The sequence below is a fragment of the Pogona vitticeps genome, chromosome 1 (assembly GCF_051106095.1).
Source record: "Pogona vitticeps strain Pit_001003342236 chromosome 1, PviZW2.1, whole genome shotgun sequence".
NCBI classification, from domain to species: domain Eukaryota; kingdom Metazoa; phylum Chordata; class Lepidosauria; order Squamata; family Agamidae; genus Pogona; species Pogona vitticeps.
Genome location: NC_135783.1, coordinates 322,327,365 through 322,349,428, shown reverse-complemented (window position 1 = coordinate 322,349,428; position 22,064 = coordinate 322,327,365).

The following is a 22,064-nucleotide window of genomic DNA, read 5'->3' as shown; positions in this document are numbered from 1 at the left end:
AGGTGCAATGATTAGAGTGCTGGACTTGGAACAAAAAGATCCATGTTCAAATTCCTGCTCTGTCACAAAGCGTATTTCATGTTTTTTGATCACTTTGTATCTTTCAGACAAACCTGCCATACAAGATCATTTCAGGAGTGCAATGGTGAGAGGGGAACCATGTCACAGATCCACCCACATTGATGGTGGATATAAATTAAAAATGAATTGCATGTTGCCATGGATAGAGGCTTCTAGTGATAGTCTCTTGATATGTTTGTCTTTTTTTTGCCATCAGTGTTTACTGATAGTAAAAATACCCTACTTTTCCAGGAAAATACCACAGAAATCTCTCACAAGTGACACACAGTCATTTGATATTCGGGGGGAAATGCAGAGGAAAGTGAGTCCAAATTCAGAAATCAGAGCAAAAACAAAGCATTATTTTATTCAGTAGTTTTTAAAAATTATTTATTATATCTATTTAAAATATTTTTAACCCAGCTTTCCTCCTTTAAAAGGACCTAAGGCAGCTTACATCATTAAAAGACAATACTGAAAGCTAAAAACAGTAAGTATACAAATACCCAAAAGGATCAAGCAAACATCACACTAAAATACAGTAAACAAAACCTAGATGAGGATTCCCTTAGAACTTTGGGGCAGGCCCTGGTTATCTTCCAGATTGACTACTGCAATGCTCTCTACGCAGGGCTCCCCTTGAACCTGTTCTGGAGACTTCAGCAGGTCCAGAATGTGGCAGCCAGAAAGGTGGTTGGCGCAAGTACATTTGACTACATCCTGTTCTGCCCTACCTCCACTGGTTGCCCATGGCATCCCAGATCAGATTCAAGGTTCTGACACTCACATACAAAGCCCTCCACAGTTTGGGCCCATGTTACCTGTCATAGCATCAATCCTTAATGTCATCTGCCCAATCCACAAGATCATCCCAGTTGAGGCTCCTCTGGGTGACCACCCCGAGGCAGGCCTATAAATCCTCTACAAGAGATAGGGCCTTCTTTGTGGTGACTCCAGCTTTAGAGAAACAGCTTGTGGAAGAGCTCCACCTAGTCCTCTTCCTGTTGACATTTAGGAAGCAAATAAAGACATTGCTTTTCAGGGAGGCTTTCCACACCAACCCAGCTGACCATCTTCTCCCCTCTTTTTCTTTTTCTATTTCTACAGAAGTTTTCTTTTTCTTTTCCCTCCTCTGCTTCCTTCCCCTCTTTTCCTCCATCTGCTCTGGGAATTAGTTGGTGCCATCTGGTGTTTTTTAAAGGTTATTGTTGCTGGTTTTAATGTTTCTATTTTTACTTTGTTTTCTATTATATGTGTTGTAACTCGCCCAGAATACAGACAGACAGACAGACAGACAGACAGACAGACAGACAGACAGACAGACAGACAGACAGACAGACAGACAGACAGACAGACAGACAGACAGATAAGCAACACAAAAAACTATGCAGTAAAGCACAATTAACCATTTAAAGCTCACTGGAAGGACAGATCCTGATGCCGAGGCTCCAATACTTTGGCCATCTCATGAGAAGACTTCATGGAAAAGACCCTGATGTTGGGAACGTGTGAAGGGAAGAGGAGAAGGGGACGACAGAAGATGAGATGGTTGGACAGTGTCACCGAAGCAACCAACAGGAAGTTGACCCAACTCCAGGAGGCAGTGGAAGACAGGAGGGCCTGGCGTGCTCTGGTCCCTGGGGTCACAAAGAGTCGGACACGACTAAACAACAACAAAAACAACCATTTAACACCCCATCCAGGTAGCCAGTCAATTCAAGGAAAGCATGCCTAAAGAGAAAGGTCTTTGTCTCCTTCCAGAAAGACAGCAAAGATGGGGCCATGATACACTGCCGAATTTAGTTCTGAGCACTAGTCAGTTAGCTCACAGTAGAAGAAAAGAAATTCATATACTGTATGTAACATGTAAGCAAACAACAAAACAACAATAAATAATAAATTACTGGGTTTGAATCCCCTCTTAGCCATGGAAACTCACTTGGGTGTGGAACTGGTAAAAGCAGTCCTTAAATATCTTGCTTACCTTGAAAGCCCTATTTGGGTTGCTATTATTTGGTTCCAGGAGCTGTAAAAATGGCCTTGTGGCTACATGCAGTCACTGAAGAAAAGTGATCTCCAGAGTCTCAAAAGAAACCTTTTCCAGCTCTTCCTGGTAGGGTAGCCATACATTGAACTTCACAGAAGACAGTCCTATATTTTAAGGGCTGTCCACTTCAAGTCTGATTTAAAAATGAGAATCAGAAGGAAATTGTTCAGGAACATGGAGGCAATCTGGGCAGTCCTCCATCCATATCCATAATGCGTTCTTCCTTGGGGGAAGGCATTGTTCATGTAGGAGTGGGTATCCTCTGCTTCCCAGACCTAACCACTGCTTTAAAACAAAAAATGGCATTGTGGTAAAAAAAAAAAAAAAGTATGGCCGCTAAAGATTTTCTTTGGATCTTGGAAAAATTATGAACTAGACCAATTGTTCATCAAGGTTTGGGCTGGATAGAACAACTGTCCAGTGGGTACACAGTTGGCTACAGAATTGTACTCAGAGAGTGATGAATGATTGATTGATTGATTGATTGATTGATTGATTGATTGATTAATTAATTAATTATATTTAATTAATTTCTATGCCGCCCAATCTATCCAGAGGTCTCTGGGCGGCTCACAACAATTAAAGTTCAATACAATAAAAGATAAAATGATTAAAATACAATTAAAATACAATTAAAATTAAAATTAAAATTAATGGCTCCCTTTCAAACTGGGTGGACATAACGAGTGGTATACCCCAAGGCCCAGCCCTTGTCCCTGTGCTCTTCAACATTTTTATTAAAGACCTGGATCAGTCCTCATAAGGCTTTGTTTCCAGTCCCTTGATCATCCTTATTGTCCTTCTCTGAACTTGGTGTGTGTGTGTGTGTGTGTGTGTGTGTGTGTGTGTGTGTGTGTGTGTGTGTGTCTGTGTCTGTGTCTGTGTCTGTGTCTATGTCTGCGTCTGTGTGTCTGTGTCTGTGTGTCTGTGTGTGTCTGTGTGTGTGTCTGTGTGTATGTATGTATATTCAACTTCTATGCCATCCACACTCTGCAAGAGTCTCCAGGCAGTGCTGCTGCTCTCAAATTCTAGGGCTGTGATCTTTCCCATGCCCTCCTACCTGATATTTTTATTTTTTATTTTTATTTTTGGTAGATCTACCTGAGACAGAACCCTAGCCAATTTTGCCTGGTAACAGGAGAAATGAGGTGACTGGCTGAGCGAAGTGCAGGAGGTGAGCCTATCCAGAAGAGCCTGGAGGAGGAAGAGCCAAGAAGAGCTGGAGAAAAGTTAGAGAGGTTAATCTGTATCTGAAGAGGGAGTTTGTGTATTTTGGCAGTTGGGCTGTAACCTAAGAAGAGCTTATGTTGAACTCTGTTTTCTTCATCAGTTGCTACTTGGTAATAAAGAACATTGTTGGTTTTTTCATTCTTTAATTACTTGATCTAGGGCAGAGGTGTCATACTGAATTTCATCTTGGGCTGCATCAGCATTATGGTTGCCCTCAAAGGGCCGGTTGTATCTCCAAGACTATATAAATGTATATACTATTTACCATATTAAATACAATCCTCCTCATTCGATTATTAGTAATTAGTAATAATAATTGAATAATGGTTTTAGTAATAACATAAGTAATAACTAGCTCTGGAAGTAAAATTCTATGATCAAAGTCTAGAAATAATGGCAAGCAGATATTCAAGAGTACAACTATTGTACAATTTGTTGAAAAGTGATTTTTTGTAACACCTATTGATGCCCACTCCACAGCCCCACCCATGTTTGTTTGTTTTGTTAATTATTCATGGAAGTCTCCCACCTTTCCCTCGCATTTGCTATGGCCCTCTGCCATCATTATCACCTGGGTCCTCAGTCTCTTCCATAGCCAATGCGGGAGAGGAGGCAGAGAGGGCCGCTGCTAGGAGACGCCATCAAACAGTCCTTGCCAGGAGCCATAAGAACAGGAGTGGCAATAGCAAATACTACATTTCCCAAGGTGCTGTATGCCCCCTGCACTTTCTGACTCTTCACTGCTTGGAATGCTGGGATTAGAAGTCTCACTGGGCAGATTCCCAGCATCTTTGCAGAGCATTATGCCTGCATATTGTATACTGCACAGTAGCAGGCAACACTGTGAGGGCCACATGAAATGGCTGAGAAGGCCAGATTTGGCCCACGGGCCTCGAGTTTGACACATGTGGTCTAGGGTGTTTATGGCTGAAGCCAAGCCCTTTAAAGGTAGGTTATTTTAAAAAGTGGCAAGTCTAGGTGGAGGCTGGTCATACCACCCGAGACTGAACCATGTGTACAGTCCTGCTGCTCCACCTGGCCATTCTTCACAATCATCATTTTAAATACCTACTGGGTTTTCAGAGTGACTCATGGCAGTATATAAATCCTCCGAGTCAAAGCCCCCTTCAAAATGTATTAATATCCACAAGTATTTCCACCTTTGCTGCAGTGAGCAGTGATTGAGTCAGGTTTGTTTGTAAGCAAGTAATCACAAGTGTGGAAGATATCTTGGAAATCAACATTGATTTCAGAATGTGTGTATGTGTGTGAGTGCACACACAAACACATACATACACACTAGCATTATATTGCAAGATATTGGCAGGAATTTTGTATAATTTTATCTCTCTTGTCCCCAGAAAGTTGTGAAGGGCATACATGGTCTCAGGGTTCACTCAGGCATTACTGTAATTAGATCCACATCTACTTAGCTTGAAGAATTGATGCCTTTGAATTGTGGTGCTGGAGGAGGTTCTTGAGAGTCCCCTGCACTGCAAGGAGAACAAACCTATCAATTCTAAAGGAAATCAACCCTGAGTGCTCACTGGAAAGACAGATCCTGAAGCTGAGGCTCCAGTACTTTGGCCATCTCATGAGAAGAGAAGACTCACTGGAAAAGACCCTGATGTTGGGAAAGTGTGATGGCAAGAGGAGAAGGGGACGACAGAGGACGAGATGGATGAACAGTGTCTGCGAAGCAACCAACATGAAATTGACACAACTGGGGGAAGCAGTGGAAGACAGGAGGGCCTGGCGTGCTCTGGTCCATGGGGTCACGAAGAGTCGGACACGACTAAACGACTAAATGAAACGAACTACTTAGTTTCAACAATGTACAGCATGGAGAGCTCCCATACTTAGAAATAAAAGTTATATCAAAGATAGTGATGGTTGTCCAGTAGCCATGAAAACTTCATCTTCTGAGATGAATGTGTAGAATACCATAAAGAATGGTATTCGATCTCAAAGTCCTGTGAATCCTAAACACTGGGAAAGAGACTGCAGGCTGAATATAATTTTTAGATGCTGTGGATCAATGTGGCGTTTCCTTCATGGTGACTTGTGGTCATGTGCTAATGTATTTGACAACACCCATCATTCTTACTCCACAACATTTCCTGCCACCTTAAATATCCACATTTGATAGAACGGACTCATCATCCAGGATATCCAACCTGAGTCAGCTGCCTTATTCTGCTCCCTGATAGGGTTTTCCCTGACCCTGGCTAGCTCAACAAGACAGGCCAGCCAAGGTTTTAAACAAGTGCCACTCAAATCCTATTCTTCTGATTACTTTCCTATCCTACTTTCAGCTGTGCCATAGCAGAACATGGCAAGATGACAAATCACAACAATTTAGTAGTGAGTAGATGAACGTTTCCCTAGACTGAGCTGAGATACCTAAATTCATGTCACGTGTGAGTTAAAGAGAATGTAACCCATGTTCTTCGGAGCTGATCCAGGTACTGAATGAGTCCCACAGCTTTACCTTGCTCCTCTAACATTTCATTTTTTGATAAATAACATGAGAGGAATGGCACTAAATACTCAACCAAGTATTTCAATGCCTATCAGATGGCACAGAAGGAAAATATACCTCCTATTAAATCTCTTCTAAGCCTGACTGCTCTGTTTGACAGGAATTGACAAGAAGTCGGGCCTCCTCTGCCACTGTTAAAAAGGTCTGAACCAGCTTTTGCTGCTACCACAGGCAACAGTGTTGATTCGATTTGCAGGATGTATGAGAAGCTGGGTTCAGTTTACAGATGTTAAATAAATATTAGTCTCTAGCTACAGTCAATATAAAAAGGTGACGAGGGAAAAGGCAGTGTAGAATTATTTTTCTAAAACTGCGCTCTCTGAAAATTCAGAGCACACACACAAATAATAGATGCCAGGAAATCACAAAACAGAGTGTGAAGTGATAGGGAAGGGGGGGATGGCAAGGGGAGGCTGTATATTGATATTTGAAACAGGCTCTTTAAAATGGAAGATAATCACTGAAAATTATTCTGAGCTTTTCAAAGGCATAAATGACCAAACAACCTCCTGACTCTTGAATTACATTATACAGAAAGAACTTAATAGCATGCTATTATCACTTCTCTTCACTGACAGGATTTTAGCAGTGAAAAGACAAACAAAAAGTGCATTCATAATCGCAATCGGGTTCACCCCTGCAAAAAGCAGACCACAGCTAATTTCAGGTAAGTGCAATGGTGAAGGAGTTGGGGGGGGGAGAGGACCTCAGCAGCACTAATTTAACTTGGCGGTGAGGTAATTTTTGTCTTTGTCATCTACTGTTTCCATCTGAGAGGAACAGGGTTTGGCCTCTCAGAAGCACACAGAGAAGAGGGAATCAAATTGCCTTTGGGGCGCTTGATTGGGGGAGTTGCAGAGAACAGAAGTTTCAGCTGCTAGGAAATTGTTATTACCCATATTGCCCTTAGCAACAACAATTAGCCTAAATCACAGAGACCAATAACCCCTGAGGGTGTTTCAAAATATGATGCATCTATATTTGTTTGAAAATAAAGATCTTAAATGGGACTGTGAACCTTTTCAAGATGAAAGATGTGTTTCCAGGGCAGCGAAAATGTTCTGGGGTGGAGGAGACCTCAGATTTTTACCTCTTTCCCCACACAGGGCTTTTCCTTCTAGAACTATTTAATCTTCAGCCTTTTTTTCTCAAGGGATGTTTACTTTTCTTCTGTTTACTTCACTACTATTCCTTCATCATTATTTTTGTTTCATATGTAAACTTCTCAAGAGCAACCCTGTTTGGTCATATAGTCTGGACCAGGCTCCCTCCCCTTTTTGCAAAATCATAGAATAATGGAGTTTAAAGGAGCATATGAGGCCATAAAGTCCAGTACCCTATTCAATGCAGGACCCCTTGCTCACTGCTGCTGCTTTTTTCTTTTTTTCTGGGGGGAAAATGTCCAGTTGGAAACGGGTAGATATGTCATTAGAGAACTAGAGGAAAAATTAGACAGGCTATTCAGATCTGTTTATTAAGAAATAAATGAAAGCCGGTGTTGCAAAGTGCTTGATTTCCATGCTTGAATCAAACTGCCCAAACTATATTAAAACAATTTATTCCTTTTTAGCCAGAATGTCTGCCTCTGCATCTTCATCAGTACTGTGCACAAGTGCACAAGTTCTATTGACTGCAGTGCAATAGACATTAAATACTGTTTCCCAAACAGGAGGTCAGGACCCCCAAGGGGACTGCAAATCATTTTCTAGAGGATTGCAGGTCACCTTATATGTGTTTTAACCCTTATTAAAGAATTTATTCTTTGACCTTTCAGAATCGGATATTAGTGCATATATGTATGTATGGGAAACAGGCTCTTTGGGGGAGAAAGAGGCCTCTATTTTCTGAGAAGGGATGACCTAAGCATTCAAAATCCTCAACCTGAATGGGCTAATCTGTCAGTTTCACTTTCTCCCACCTTTGAATGCTGTCAATTTCTTTGCATTTTCTGAAGTCCCCCCCTCCTTCATTCAACCACCCAATTGCATCCTCCCACATTTCTGAGGGAATGACAGAATCCAGAAATATGGAATGATAGAGCACAAGGTTGAGGGCAGAAACTATGGACCAAGACTTCTTCAGGCATTACTAACTAATAAATCACTCACTGCTGGGTATCATACTCTCACTGGAGAGTATCATAGGATCATCAGAAGCTTTTTTAGACCATTGATCTAAAAAGCTCAATACTGCCTATTCATACTGGTGCTGTCCTTCCAGATTTTCAGGTATTACTTGGAAATGTCAAAGATCGGGCCTTCTCCATGCAATGTGGGTGCTGCTGTGCCACTAAATATGGTTATTTTTGAATCAGGATGATCTGGGACCCAGTATAAGGGCCTGTTGGGTCTGCATTAGTCACTTTTTAGCATGCAACAGTAACTCACTACAGGCTACAGAGTGGAGGAGGGAGTATTATTGCTTTCCAGAGTCCCAACATTGGGATCCCACAGACATATGTACATATAGGTAGATACCACCGTGTGCCAGCACATGAATTCTTCCTAACCTGGCTTATCTATAAACAGATTGCCCATTGGGTTTCTGACACTGTTTGCCACTGACTCTGCTTCCCATTAATCTATGCTCGTCTCTCTGTTCCATAAGACTGGTGTTCTCTAGGCTGCAGCTGATGTATGATATTGAGACTTCCACCTTGGATAAGTCCCTGAAAGCACTCGGGCCACTATCCAACAGACAGTTAAGTATGCTTAAGCTCATTGATTTCGATGGGGTTAAGTATACTTAATTCTAAGTTGGATTGTGTCCTTGGTTTTCATTAAGCTGCTCGGCTGACATAGAACATGACAGCTGGTCTCCCATCAGGATTTAGTCTCTAGGAGTACATTACTTCGGTGTGCTGTTAGCTACACTGCTTTCTTTTCTTTTTCTTTGCCAGTGGAGAATATAAATTTAAAAAGCACATCAGTTAAAACTATATTAAAGCCCACTTCTGCATTTTCTTTAGTATTATGCTCAAGAGTGTAGGTGGGGGTCTTCTCTGACCTTCCTAGACTATTCCTCCCCCAAGTAAGGTGGTTGGTGCTCTCTAGAAAAAGAAATGTGACAGTAGACTAGGGATTGATTGCCGATCTGTAGTAGATCCTTTCCTAGAGTCTCTCTCCTTTCAAAAGTACATGTTGAAGAAGCAAATAATTCCTTCTTAGCAAGATTACACAGCTGGCTTATTGTACGTTAGCATCTTGCCCACAGCTAACAAAAACACAGTGATTTCTTTATTGACTTTTACCACTCTAGGCTAAGCTAAAACTGGCCACCACCCTCCTACTGGCCCATCTGGCTTGTTAAAATATATCAAAGATGCATTGATACACCAAAATAAATCCCAGCCTACAGAGCCTTGGTATTATCTCCCTGAGACCCTTTTATTTCTTTTTCTCTGTACGAAGATGAACATTTCTCTACAGATTTCTCAACTAAGGGAAGCTGTGGCAGTGGAATTCTTCTGAGAGAGAGAGAGAGAGAGAGAGAGAGAGAGAGAGAGTTCCTTATATGTACTAAATGCCAAGATATTCTTTCAGCCTTATCAATGTGATGGATTGTTTTAAGGCACATTGAAGGACAAGATAGTGATAACAATGGCCACAATTACTATTTTTTTCCATAATTTTTTCAACAGCAGTAATATATTCCTGTGCTCCTGGCATACAGCTTTATCTCACAGAAACCATTTAGCAATCATTTCAATCCTCAGTTTATTAAAGCTGGAGACACCATTTGGGTGTCAGCTGGCACGGGGCGAGTAGCTCTGCAGGACTTAGCACCTCGCCGCAAGCCCTTCGAATGGGCACCCATCCTCAAAAAGAAACCAATTATTTCAACCGATCACAGTCTGGAAAACTGTGGGCACATGAGCAAGAAATATTTAATACACAATTTAGAAATGAAATGTGTCCTGGCTCACTCTTCCATATACTGTACAAAGGCCCCTTTAGCCCAATCAGGGAAGACAGTATGTCGCTCAAATGAATTTAAAAAAAAGTACAGTCCTGATCTGCGGATCTTTTTGACATACAAATGGAGCACTGAAAAAGAGGTTTGAGGGATATAATTGTCAAATGGACTGGTACTCATTTTCATCTGTCCTCATTATAAAAAAGCCTTCCCCATCTATAATGTCTAAAGGAATGACTAGATGCTTGAATCAGTTCTGTTCTCTGAAAGCCAGCAACAAGCTGGCCTTGAAAGGGACTTCATGTCACAGCTCACACCAGAAATTTTTACATGACAGCAACAACAACAACAACAACAACAACACATTGTCAAGTCAATTCTGACATATTGTGACCCTTTTCAAGGTATTCCAGTTATACTTATAATTGGTTTACAATTCTCTTCTTCTGGGGTTACCTTGGGACTGTGCAGCTTGCCCAAGACTACATAGGCTGGCTGCAGTCCTGGGACACATTGTGGGAAAGCAGACTCCAAATCTCTAACCTAACTGACTGAGCTATCAGCTTCATTAATGAAGCAAGCCCTAAATTTGAGGCGTTAATGAAGCTAAACTGCGGGTGGGCAAAGGGCACTCCAGGAACTGTATGAGGGCTCTATGCAGTATAGTCCCATAGGGCACACATACATCTAAGCCGAAGCTAATAAAGGTAGAATTTGGAAGTAGTAGTTGGTTCTTACTGATCATATGACTCTAGAGCTAGGATGATTATGCCTTGATTTTTGCCTCGTGCCTTAAGGTCTGCAATATCATCCCCTGCTCTCCATTATTCTGGTGACACAGTGTATAAATGTTGAAAAGCTGTTGTCTGATGTTTGATGTGAACCCTACAGTACAAAGAGCAATGCAGCGTCTACAGTGTGACATGGTACAGTCAGCCATAAAAGCCACTTGTTTAATTTTGCAATTGTTCAATCGTGCAGCTGGATCATTTGGGCATAGACACGCCTCTGATTCCTTTGTGCCAGCCACTTCCCAGCCTATAATCCATGACAGCCCCATCATCATAGTGAAATGGACATCTGACTTCGCCAAAAGCAAAGCTGCCATTTATAATTGCCTTTATTCACCACACATTTACGTTTGCAATTTCTAATCAAAGTGAATCAGTAAAATGGCCATTCAAAAGATGCTGAGAACACCTATGGGGTGAAGAGAAAAAAAAACCCTCCACCAGCCAAAGAGATGCACACATCAGACCTAAGAGAATCAAATGAAGCAAGCCTGATTGCTTAGGAAATGTGCTTTTAGAGCTTGCTTGATCTAATTTTTACAGAGTGAAACTAAATGCTGTAATTACTGGCAGATTGTAAAAGTCGACAATTTCCGTTCTTGCTATAATCTAGGATTTCACATTTGGGGTGCAAGGTATAATACAAGGTGTGATGCATGTGAATCCCTGGGGCCACATTCAGCTCCTGAGGCTAAAGTGTTTAATACTACAAAATACCACTTTCTCAAACTTCTAGCCACTTCTGGTTTCTTTTATTTTCTTTTTCTTCATTTTATTTCATGTAGGAAAAAAGCCAGTGGGTGATACTAGTGGCAGAAAATTGGGCACAGAAGCTGGAAATTGCCTATCCATGATACAATTGATTATTGAATGTGATTGGCAATCTAAACCTTCAATCACAAACTCAAGTTGCTCCTTGATGAATTAGTGGCACTGATAAGTAACATGTGAAAAACTTGGAATTCTTAGAATCGATCTTATCATATGTGAATACACTGGGCTCCTTCAGCTTCCTCTGTCAGTTTTGAATAAAAATCAATGTAAATATGAGTTTCCACTTTGGTTCACATCCAAATTTGACAGATAATTTCATATTAAGTGAGCAAAAATAAAAAAAATTAAAACAAATATGATTGCTGTTGACATTGTATCTCACTGGTAACCTATAGTTTGAAGGGATAAAACTGTAATGTTGCATCATCACAATTGACACCCCCTAGCCCTCTGCTTCCCTTTATTATTCTGCTTGTTTGTGATTGGAAAGTGCCATTGTAATGATGTTACAGCATATATTTATGCCAGAGACAAAAATCAGGGGTAGCATTGGGGAAGGCAATGTGGATTGGTTGTCGTCATGGTCTGAATCAAATTGGCAGTCCCAATTAGTACTGAATCAGTGGGATTTACATAAGTGTTGACTCACCGTGCAACAACTGAGTGGGTCTAACTCTACTTGGGAGCAGGCATTAGATTTAGATCCAACTACATACATGGCAGGGCCTCAGAAATATACAGCAATCTTTTCCAACCTGTTGCTTTCCAGATGGGAGGAGTTAGGAGTCCAGCATATTTGGTGGGCATTAGTTTGGAGAAAGTTATTGTGAATTATTCAACACTTAAAGGAAACTCTTCCTTCAGTATTTCTCAAATGAGCATTTTAATGCCCTTAACTCTATTCAAATGTTAAATTCATTTATTAAATTAACTATAACTCCCTTGATAAATGTTGCACACATTACAAAGTAAAATAGGTTTTTAAAAATCCAAAATGCCCTTATTTCCAGATATTATGCTTGCTTTTAGAAATATTGGAGCTTAACCAAAAATAAAATCATCACATTCGGATAAGGACGATAGCAAATATCATTGACCACAGGCAGTTAGTTGTAGACCACTTGACTCATGCATAGTTATCGCCCACAAATTTTGTGGTTTCTAGAGGGGAGGCTTATGCAAAGGCATCCACAAAATATTTGCAAATAAAATGCCTTGCGTAGTATTATGTATATCAGATCTGATGCTATTGTGAAGTGAAATCTGATGAGAGAAGAGAGCACAGCTTGGAGGAGTAAGTTTGTGACAAACAGCTACACAGGAGTTGCCTCCTGCCTTCTTGTACATCTGCATATGACCCACTTTGTCACCTCCCATTAAGAAGAGCAGCTTAAAAGAGTCACCTAACACAGATAACAGGCCATGGTTCACACTGGGAGGAGAGGGGAGGATTGCCAGCCATCGCATACCGTGCCCCCACCCCCACTCTATCTGCATTGAAGAGAAATGAACACACAGTTGGCAGAGAAGGGCATCCTTCTTGACCTTGATTATACAGCAACTTAGCAGATACCTTACACATTCCAGCAATTCTCAGATTATCCAGCTCTGGAAGATCCTTTATTCACAAGAGACAGAAAATAAAGGCTGGCTTTAGTCTTCATTTCCTAGATCACATAGCCAACATGTTTTTTTATTTGACAGCTCATAATTCTGGTAAGGTTCCCCTTGACATTTAGTCCAGTCATGTCCAACTCTAGGGCACAGTGCTCATCCCCGTCTCCAAGCCGTAGAGCCAGCATTTGTCTGAAGACAGTTTCCATGGTCACGTGGCCAGCACGGCTAGACACGGAATGGCATTACCTTCCCACCGTGGCAGTACATATTTATCTAGTCGCATTTTACATGCTTTCGGATGGCTAGGTTGGCGGGAGCTGGGAGCTCACTCCGTTGTGTGGATTTGAACTGCTCATCTTTCAACCTTGCAGCCCAGAGGCTTCTGTGGTTTAACCCACAATGCCACCACGTCCCCTTCATCATTCTGACAAAACCGACAACCCCTGTCGTCTACAGATATTGCACAGGGGAGGAGAGATGAAGAAGTTGCATGAAAGGCACAGAAAAGCAAAGCTAGGAAGCTCTGTAACACCATGAAAATCCTTGGAAACGAACATGGATAGGGAGTGCAGTGTTAAGAAAGCACAGTAGCTTATGAGGTACAGAATCCATGAAAGTGCCAGATCTGGTTTGTCTACTGGACCCTCTCTGCTTTTTTTTAAGAGGAAGAAAAATAAAAAGAGAAAGTGCAAATGGATAGATCTTGGGCCGAAGCATTAACACATGTAAATCAAACTCTCTGCTCGATATTTACTCCAAAGAGCTGTTCTGTTCTTCTGTTCTCTTTCTCAAATGCTCTTTTCCTTTCTCTCTATTGGTGAACGAGTATCTGTTGCTGTTTGCAGGACCCATGCGAGTCCTTGTGCTGCTTTTCAAATGACTTCACTTCATGTTTGGAATGCCAACCAAGTTATTATTGCTTTGGACATTGCAACATTGCAGCAAATCAGCCAACATTAATTCCCTTCGCCACGGACAGAAGCAGAATGGTAATTACCACCTCAAGCAGCTAACACGGAAGGATTAGGGATTAGACAAAGCAAAGGGCATTTGGCCCTTTCAGGTTTACTTTGTCTCCTGCTGTACAACGCTCATCATGTATATTGACTACCGTGGGGTATCTTTAAAGGAGCAGTGGAAATGATGTGGCTGCTGCGGGTATCGCTGCAGCTTGTGGCACAGCCTTATGAGAACTGCATGCATCCTATGAGATATGAATATCTGTGCTCTTGCATTGCTTCTATTCATTCAAATGAGTGTGCATGAAATAAATTGCAGGTGAATTGTGCCCTTTTCCTAAAATGCTACTGCAGATATGTAAGAAGGAAGGTATTTATTGTAACAGTGCCAATTTTCATACAGCAGAAGCTAGGAATGTGTAGAAGAGTTTATTCCTTGTTGTACCAGTTGTCGATCTAGCCCAGGAGATTCTCTGAACCTGGAGGCCATCAAGATGTTTCCCATCACTAGTATCCATCCCTTTTAACAGAAGATGCCAGAGACCTTCTATATGCAAAGCATGTGCTCCCCCATAGAATTATGGCCTCTTCCTCATTAAGGGCCAAATTAGACATGACATTAAATGTGCCTTTGCCTATGATGTGTACATTTTAAACAGATGCAAAAAGCAGCTCCTGTGAGATTTTCAGCCAGTGCAAATAGTTGTGTCAGAATGGGCTTTGTATTTGAAGGAGAGAGAGAAGTACTAGTGATCCTAATAATGATCAGACCTCCTGTCCCTTCCCTATTTTTTTAAGCATGCTGGTTAAATGCGAGGAGGCATTTAATGGCATTTCGAGTTTGGCCCTAGCTTTAACATTACATCTGGAAAGGTCAACAATATTTTCTAGGGCCTAGGGTGCCAAAGTTTCAATTGCGAAAACATTCAATCATTTAAAAAGTAAGGAGCGGTGCTGTACTGTTTTTGCTCCAAAAATGCAACAGAGGAGAGAAAGATCTGCTTTGGCCTAACTCTTTTTCTCCCTTGCCATCCCGTTGTTCTTGAGGCTGGGGGATTGCGCAATTTATTCTCTTAGAGCAAAAAAAAAAAGTCAGAAGAAACAAGGGACAACGGGGACCTGCAAGTTCTATGTCTGCTTGTGAGAGGATGGAATGGTACAAATTGATAATAAATTAATGGCCTTACCCTGAGCAATATCATTGGTCTGCATGACCACGACGGGGATAACAACTTTCACAGACACTGCTACATACAGTACATACGACAGCCTTTAGGCCATGTTCATATGATCCCCAGCAGCTCTGGTGCCCTTTAGCACCTCATACCCCAATTTAAGAAAGAGAGGGAGGGAGGGAGGGACATTATGGGAAACAATATACTGTACTGGCCAAGTTCTTCAGACCCTCCTGTTCTCATTGGCAACAATGAAATGCCAACCCTCACAACTATCAGCTTAATAAGAACTAATACGGAAGAACTTACACTTTACAGGGATGTACAGTACATACATTGTATCTGAAAATGGACTCATACTTTCTCTTTCTGTCCCTTCCTGCAAAACATGTTATAATTTTATCTCAAAATTGTAGTTTGTATCAGTTCGTTAATGCTACAAATGAACCTGATATTTTAGAATTGGCTTTAAAAGGCCCCTTGTGCCCTCAAGAGAATACAGTCCAGATGGGCAATTTTTCTCTGTTTTGATGGCCTGCCAGCAACATTTCCTCTACAAAATGTATTAAACCCGATGCTGCCATTGGGGTGAGGGGGGGGGGGGAGATGCAGCCACTTCAAGCTGCAGACCTGGAGTGAGATGAAGGCACACGAAAATGTTACTTATTAGAATGTTAGACCAATTATTTTTGTGCTTATACTATCAAATGAGATGGAAGTGTTTGTAAGGTTTTCTGCCTCAGGTGCCACCATAACTCCAGGACTAGCTTAGAGTCCTAAAGAGGTTGACTTTCAGAGGGAGGGCACAATTCCCTGTTCTTCCTTGGACATAAAAAATGTCTGGGACCAGCCTTCAAATACTCTGTACAGTACTGCAGAAATAAGTAAGTAAACAAGTAAGCAAGCAGGCAAGCTTTAGAAGCCTGTCAAATGCACAGTAAAAGCTTATCTAGCCTATACTGAACGTGTGCCTCAAACTCATGTTAATATCTACATAACAAATGAGCAAGTAGTAGAGGCCTGCCTTATCATTGGGCACGGTGAGGCAGCTGCCCTTGGTTGATGATGCAAAGATTACATGGAGCAGTGGTGGGGTGCTGGAGAACAGAGCTGTGTATGACATACAATATCTCTCTTCCCCCCCCCTTGTCAACTCACCTGCTGTTCTCAGTCAAGGTGGAGGATCACTGCATTGTCAAAAGGAGATTCAGCTGTCAATTGGGTTGTCTGGCTTCCATGCATAGAAGGAAGGAGATATTTTATGCTCCTTCACCTCTAATAGCAAATATCTTGGGTCCGTCTTGTAACATTTTTGCCATCAGTCATGAATTTGCTTCTGATTCACTGCCACCCTATGAATTAATGACCTCCAGAAGGTCCCCTATTCCCGTACCATGTCAGGTCTTCCTCTTTTCCTAGCGTCTTCCATTTTTCTTACCATTATTTTTTTTCCAGTGAGTATTGTTTTCCCATAATATGTCCAAAGTAAAATCGCCTTAACATGTTTTTTTTAGTATCTTGTGAAGGATCAAGCTTGATTTGCCCTGGAATCTATTTCTTTGTCTTTTTCATGGTCCATGGTACCTGTAAACTTTTTGTCCAACATAATATTTTGAGGAAATAAATATTTTTCCAGTCACATTTCTTCATTCTCTGGTTTTTATATTTGCACAAAGCAACTGGTAATGCTATAGTATAGATAATTTTGGCCCTGGCTTCTGTAACATACCATCATACTTAAGAATAGTCTCTCATTCCTTCATAGTTTCCTCCCAAACCTCAGTCATTAACACATCTGATTCCTTCAGTGGCAGCATTAAAGTAGGACCCCCTTATCTGCAGGATCAATATCTGCGGATTCACTTATCCATGGTCTAAAAATACTAAAATTATTAAAAGAAAAATCCCTAATATACATATTTTTAATTATGAAGTTACCAGAACTGGCCACGAGAGGGAGCCAGACATCAAGCTATGTAACATTAACAAGAGAAATAGATTTCCATGATGCCATTACCAGAACTGGTGATTCAATGGAGCCAGAGACCACTCTATGTACAGTGGTGCCTCGCTTAACAATTGCCTCATTAAACAACGAAACCGCTTGACGATGAAGTTTTTTTGATTGCTTTTGTGATCGCAAAATGATGTTCCTATGGGAAAAATTCACTTAACAATGATCGGTTCCCTGCTTCGGGAACCGATTTTTCGCTAAACAATGTTTCTGAAACAGCTGATCGGCGGTTCTAAAATGGCCGCCCACTGTGCAAAATGGCTCCCCGCTGTGTTTTCAGGATGGATTCCCCACTTTACAGGCAGGAAAAATGGCCGCCCCTATGGAGGATCTTCGCTGGACGGTGAGTTTTCAGCCCATTGGAACACTTTGAACCCATTTCAATGTATTTCAATGGGCTTTTTTGTTTCGCAAGACGATGTTTTCGCAAGACAGCGATTTTTGCGGAACGAATTAACATCGTCTTGCGAAGCACCACTGTATAGTGTTCACTATTAAAATAGTGTTCTGAGTTTTTTAGCATTCGCGGAAGGGGGGCCTGGAACTGATTCCCCATGGATATTTACTTTTTCTTAAAGTACAACTATAATCCTGTGTTTGCACTTTCTTCTATTCCCAGTCTTGCTTTCTCTCCCCAGTTCCCCCTTCTCGTGCCTATAGCTTTTTGGCATGCTGATGTTCTACTAGTGCAACACACATATAACCACCTTAGTGCTGAGCCAGTGAGCCTTAGCAGCATTTGGACATGAATAAAGATGGGTACCCAGGCTTTAGGCACATGAAAATCAAAGTATCTTGACCTCAGATTTGTCTCCTTGGCTGGAGACCAAGGCAGCACAACAGTTTCTTAAGCCATGACTTTGAGATTTGACTACAGACCATTTATTTGTCTCTTTCCCTGGAATTTAACGGCAAGAATAGGTGATACCTTTATAGGCCACTAATAAGAAATTAAAAGTCATACACTGTGTGAACTTTCATGGGTAAATCCCACTTCTTCAAAGCATGTACCAAAATCCAAACATTACCGCTGAGTAATTAGGCAGTTACTGCTGAGGCAACTGTGAGTTGGATTTCACCCTCCATGTTTCTGCTTGGCCAAGAAAAGAGGGGTGGGGCAGAAAACCCATGTCCTCCATCTGGGAATTGAGATATCATGTAGTAAACCCACTAGGTATAGCCAATTGGGGTCAGGTTAAAGTAAAAAAGAATATTACCTAGTTGTTGCAATCCTGCTCTGCTGGCGTTGAGAGTCCATGTGCCTTGTTGTTGGTACGAGGGGGGGTGGAGGCTCTTTCTGGGTATCCTCACAGTTCCATTGAAATAAAAGGGGTGAGCCATGTAGCCATTACAAAAATACAAATGCAAGAATAGGCAATACCTTTATAGGCCACTAATAAAAAATAAAAAGTCCTACATTATGCAAGATTTCATGAGAAATCCCACTTCTTCAATGCAAGTCCATGGCAAGATGGGATTTTCCAGGGGGTTATTCTTATCTGTAAAGTTCTTGGCAAGATGAATTTCGCCAGGCACCTCTCTGTCTGTGATTTAAGGTTATATTTTGCCCATGGGTCTTTTCTACAGCTTTACAAGGCAGAAAAACAAAACGCTGCCTGAAATCTTGTTGGGCAGCTCCATGTGCACTACAAGTATGAAGCCAGTACTGTAGCAGCAAATTGCTGCTGATTGAAGGCAATTTCAGGGTGAACAGGATTTTATTGCATTTTGTATGAGTTGCGTGCACCTTGAAACTGTCTTAAATCAGATGTGATTTGCTGTTACACTGCTGCCATCATCTCTGTTGTGCATATGGAGCTATGCAACAGGATTTCTTGTTTTATGTGTGGTGCGCAAAGCCTCAGGACGGCATGGAGCCACTCTGCAAACACTCACACACCACACCAGGGCCTTGATCTCCTCACAGAAAAGGTGGGCACAATTAAGGTTTATTCAAATTTCCAGCTAGAAGAGAGTGCATAAAGAAAATTATTAATTTCAGATCACAGGAACTCTGGCTCATTCACTGAAATTGACTGGCAGTAAGTTCAGAACAAGCAAAAGGAAGGAGCACTTCACATAATTAATTTATGGAATGCATTGCCATGTGTCGTGGCTGAGGCCACTAGTTAGATGAATTTCAAAAATGGGTACTGACCGTAGAACAGAAGTCATGTGTGATATGAATGGTTTATTGTCTAATAAACAAGAGCCTTCAACAATTCACAAAACTTGACTTAAAATATCTGGTAAACAAGCTCCTTATGAATATAGTATATTGGTGGAGCCATTCCCCACGTTCCTTTCCTAAAAAACACAGGATGGTTAGAATGTACTGTATTAACTTTTGACATTTCCTGTGTTTTGACTGCCGGAATTTTAATAGTGTCAAAAAAAGGCAATCAACTAACCTATGGATAGAAAAAGAATGGCTGAACCAGGCTTGGCATGTAACTACTATGTCTGAATTAATAGAAACAGTATGCCTAGAAGAAGGAAGACAGAAGAAAGAGAAAATAGAAACTTGCAGTGTTCCTGGGCCTCATTTATTGAATACAGTATAAGGGTTTTTTTAAAAAATAAAATGGTATTGATATAATTATAATGCACTTTGCTGCTAATGTAATTTTAGTGCAGTATAAGCATTCTCTTTCATGCTTAATCAGTTAATATATGGTGGCAAATATAAGCTGGGTAGGTGATTTTGCAAGTCCTGCATGTTGTGAATATTTATAATTGTTTAAATAATGCCTCATGCATTTGAAAGAGTTCAACTTCAGGCCCTATGATCCTGAAGAAGAAATGCCCTAAGGGAGCCCCTGCAGACATCAAATGAGACCATGGTTCTTTGAAGTGGAACAGAGAACATCTCCCCGTGTTTCCTTGTTAAAATATAGCAGATCAGGCTGGAGAATTGTAAAAGAGAAATTTTACAATGTTCATGCACAGGGACAAAACCTCAGTTGTTCCACACAAGTCACAAACCTGTTTTCTTTTCTTTGAAAGAACATGGAAACAATAACAAAATAGCACATGTCTTTCACTACAAATGTATAATTTGATGTGGTCTCTTCACACCATTGTAATCTACATCACATTAGAATATTGCACCAAAGATAGACATGGGAGGTCGGTGGAAAATGAGTCTTTTCATTATTAACATTTTTTTAAAAAACCCGGTGTGTCTTTTCAAAAGTCGCTTTGGGAATGTGGTTGTTCAAATAATCTGAAGTGTGTTAATTTTTCCATTAGGACAGTATGCCATATTTTTTTTTCTCTGTGCATGCAAATATCAATTACAAGTTCCCTTCCAGTTTGTGGCAATTCCCAAACATGCTGTCATACAGAAAACAATAATGAATTAGTTGTTCATTACTGCCAGAAAATAAAGACAGAAGAGCCAGATCTGATGATCTTACAAATTTTGCCCTCTGGGACTAATTCTGATTCTGTAAAAGGTCTAGACCAGAGTAACTGGATTGGGGACACGTCCACCACATATGAAAATACATACCAATATTCCCACATTTCCTCCTACAAGTTGTATGCACCTGATATAACTCAAAGGGAGTGGTGGAAAATACCACCTGTGTGGAAGCTTAATAGAATGCCCTGGAGGACTGGGGAAGGGGAGACTTCAAGGAGAGAGAGAAATGAGTGAGCATTATATCCCTTCTTCTTTAACCAGCAGCATTCACCATCTTCCACTTGATCAGAAGACTTCCCTGGATTAAAGAGCTGTTTCTTCCATGGAAAGCTAAATTAGAATCCATTTCCTAGAGTGTGACAAAGATGGATGAATATTGGTCTATATTCTATGGCTCCTGCTTGTAAAGAGCCAGCATGAAGCATTCTTTAAAATAATAATAATAACAGCCATAGCAAAAGTAATATCCGTAATTAGGAAAGAAAGCAAAGAGACTCCTAATGTGATTGGTGTACATTGTGCTTTACAAAGAACAGGTCTAACAAATCCTCACTCCATTACAGCCTCTAGAGAGACAGGAAACATACAGGCACAATTCAGTAAGATGGTAATATGCAATTGTTTCAATAGCTTTGTTTCAATTGTATAATGAATATTGTTCTAATAGCTTTGTTACAATTGGGTAGTGAATATTCCATAGGCTATTTGGAGAATATGAGTTTGGAGGAAGACTTGGAAGAAACAAGGACATATGTTTTTAGAATTTATTTCTAAAAAGCACCGTCATCTGGACTACACTTAACAGAAGCATGACTTGCAATTTCTGTTTACCTCCCTTGCTTTGACTGGCATTATTGCTATTGAGCCAGCAGAGGGAGTCCAGGAAGAGAGACAGAAAAAACAACCCAAACAGAATTCAATCTCCCTTGAAACTTGACCCTTTAATATCATGGCCTTGTTTGTGCAGGTCTCTGGAGAGAAGCTTTCTGTAAACAGCAAGGGATTGTTTCATAATATGAAATAGAGAAACATCTATTGGGGCTAATGCCCTCTTGGAACTGAAGAAAAGACTTCAGCAAAGCCTTTGACAAAGTGCCCCATGATATTCTGACTAGCAAGCTAACTAGGTGTGGGCAGAATGACTGTCAGGTAGATACACAATTGGTTCCAGAATCCTACTCAGAGTGTGCTTATCAATGGCTCCTTCTCAAAATGGGAGGAGGTAACAAGTGGGGTACCAACATTTTATTGATGACTTGGATGAGGGTGTGCAGGGAATGCTTGTCAAATTTGTGGATGACACAGACTGACTTGGGTGGAGTAGCTAATACCCTGGAAGGCAGAAACAAAATTCAAAAAAGATCTTGATAGGCTTGAGTGCTGGGTTGAAAGCAACTAAATGAAAATTAACAGGGAGTTAAAGTCCAATATTCTACCCCTAGGAAAAAGAAAACACATGCACAGTTATAATATGGGAGATATTTGGCTCAGTACTGTAGTACTATGTGCAAGA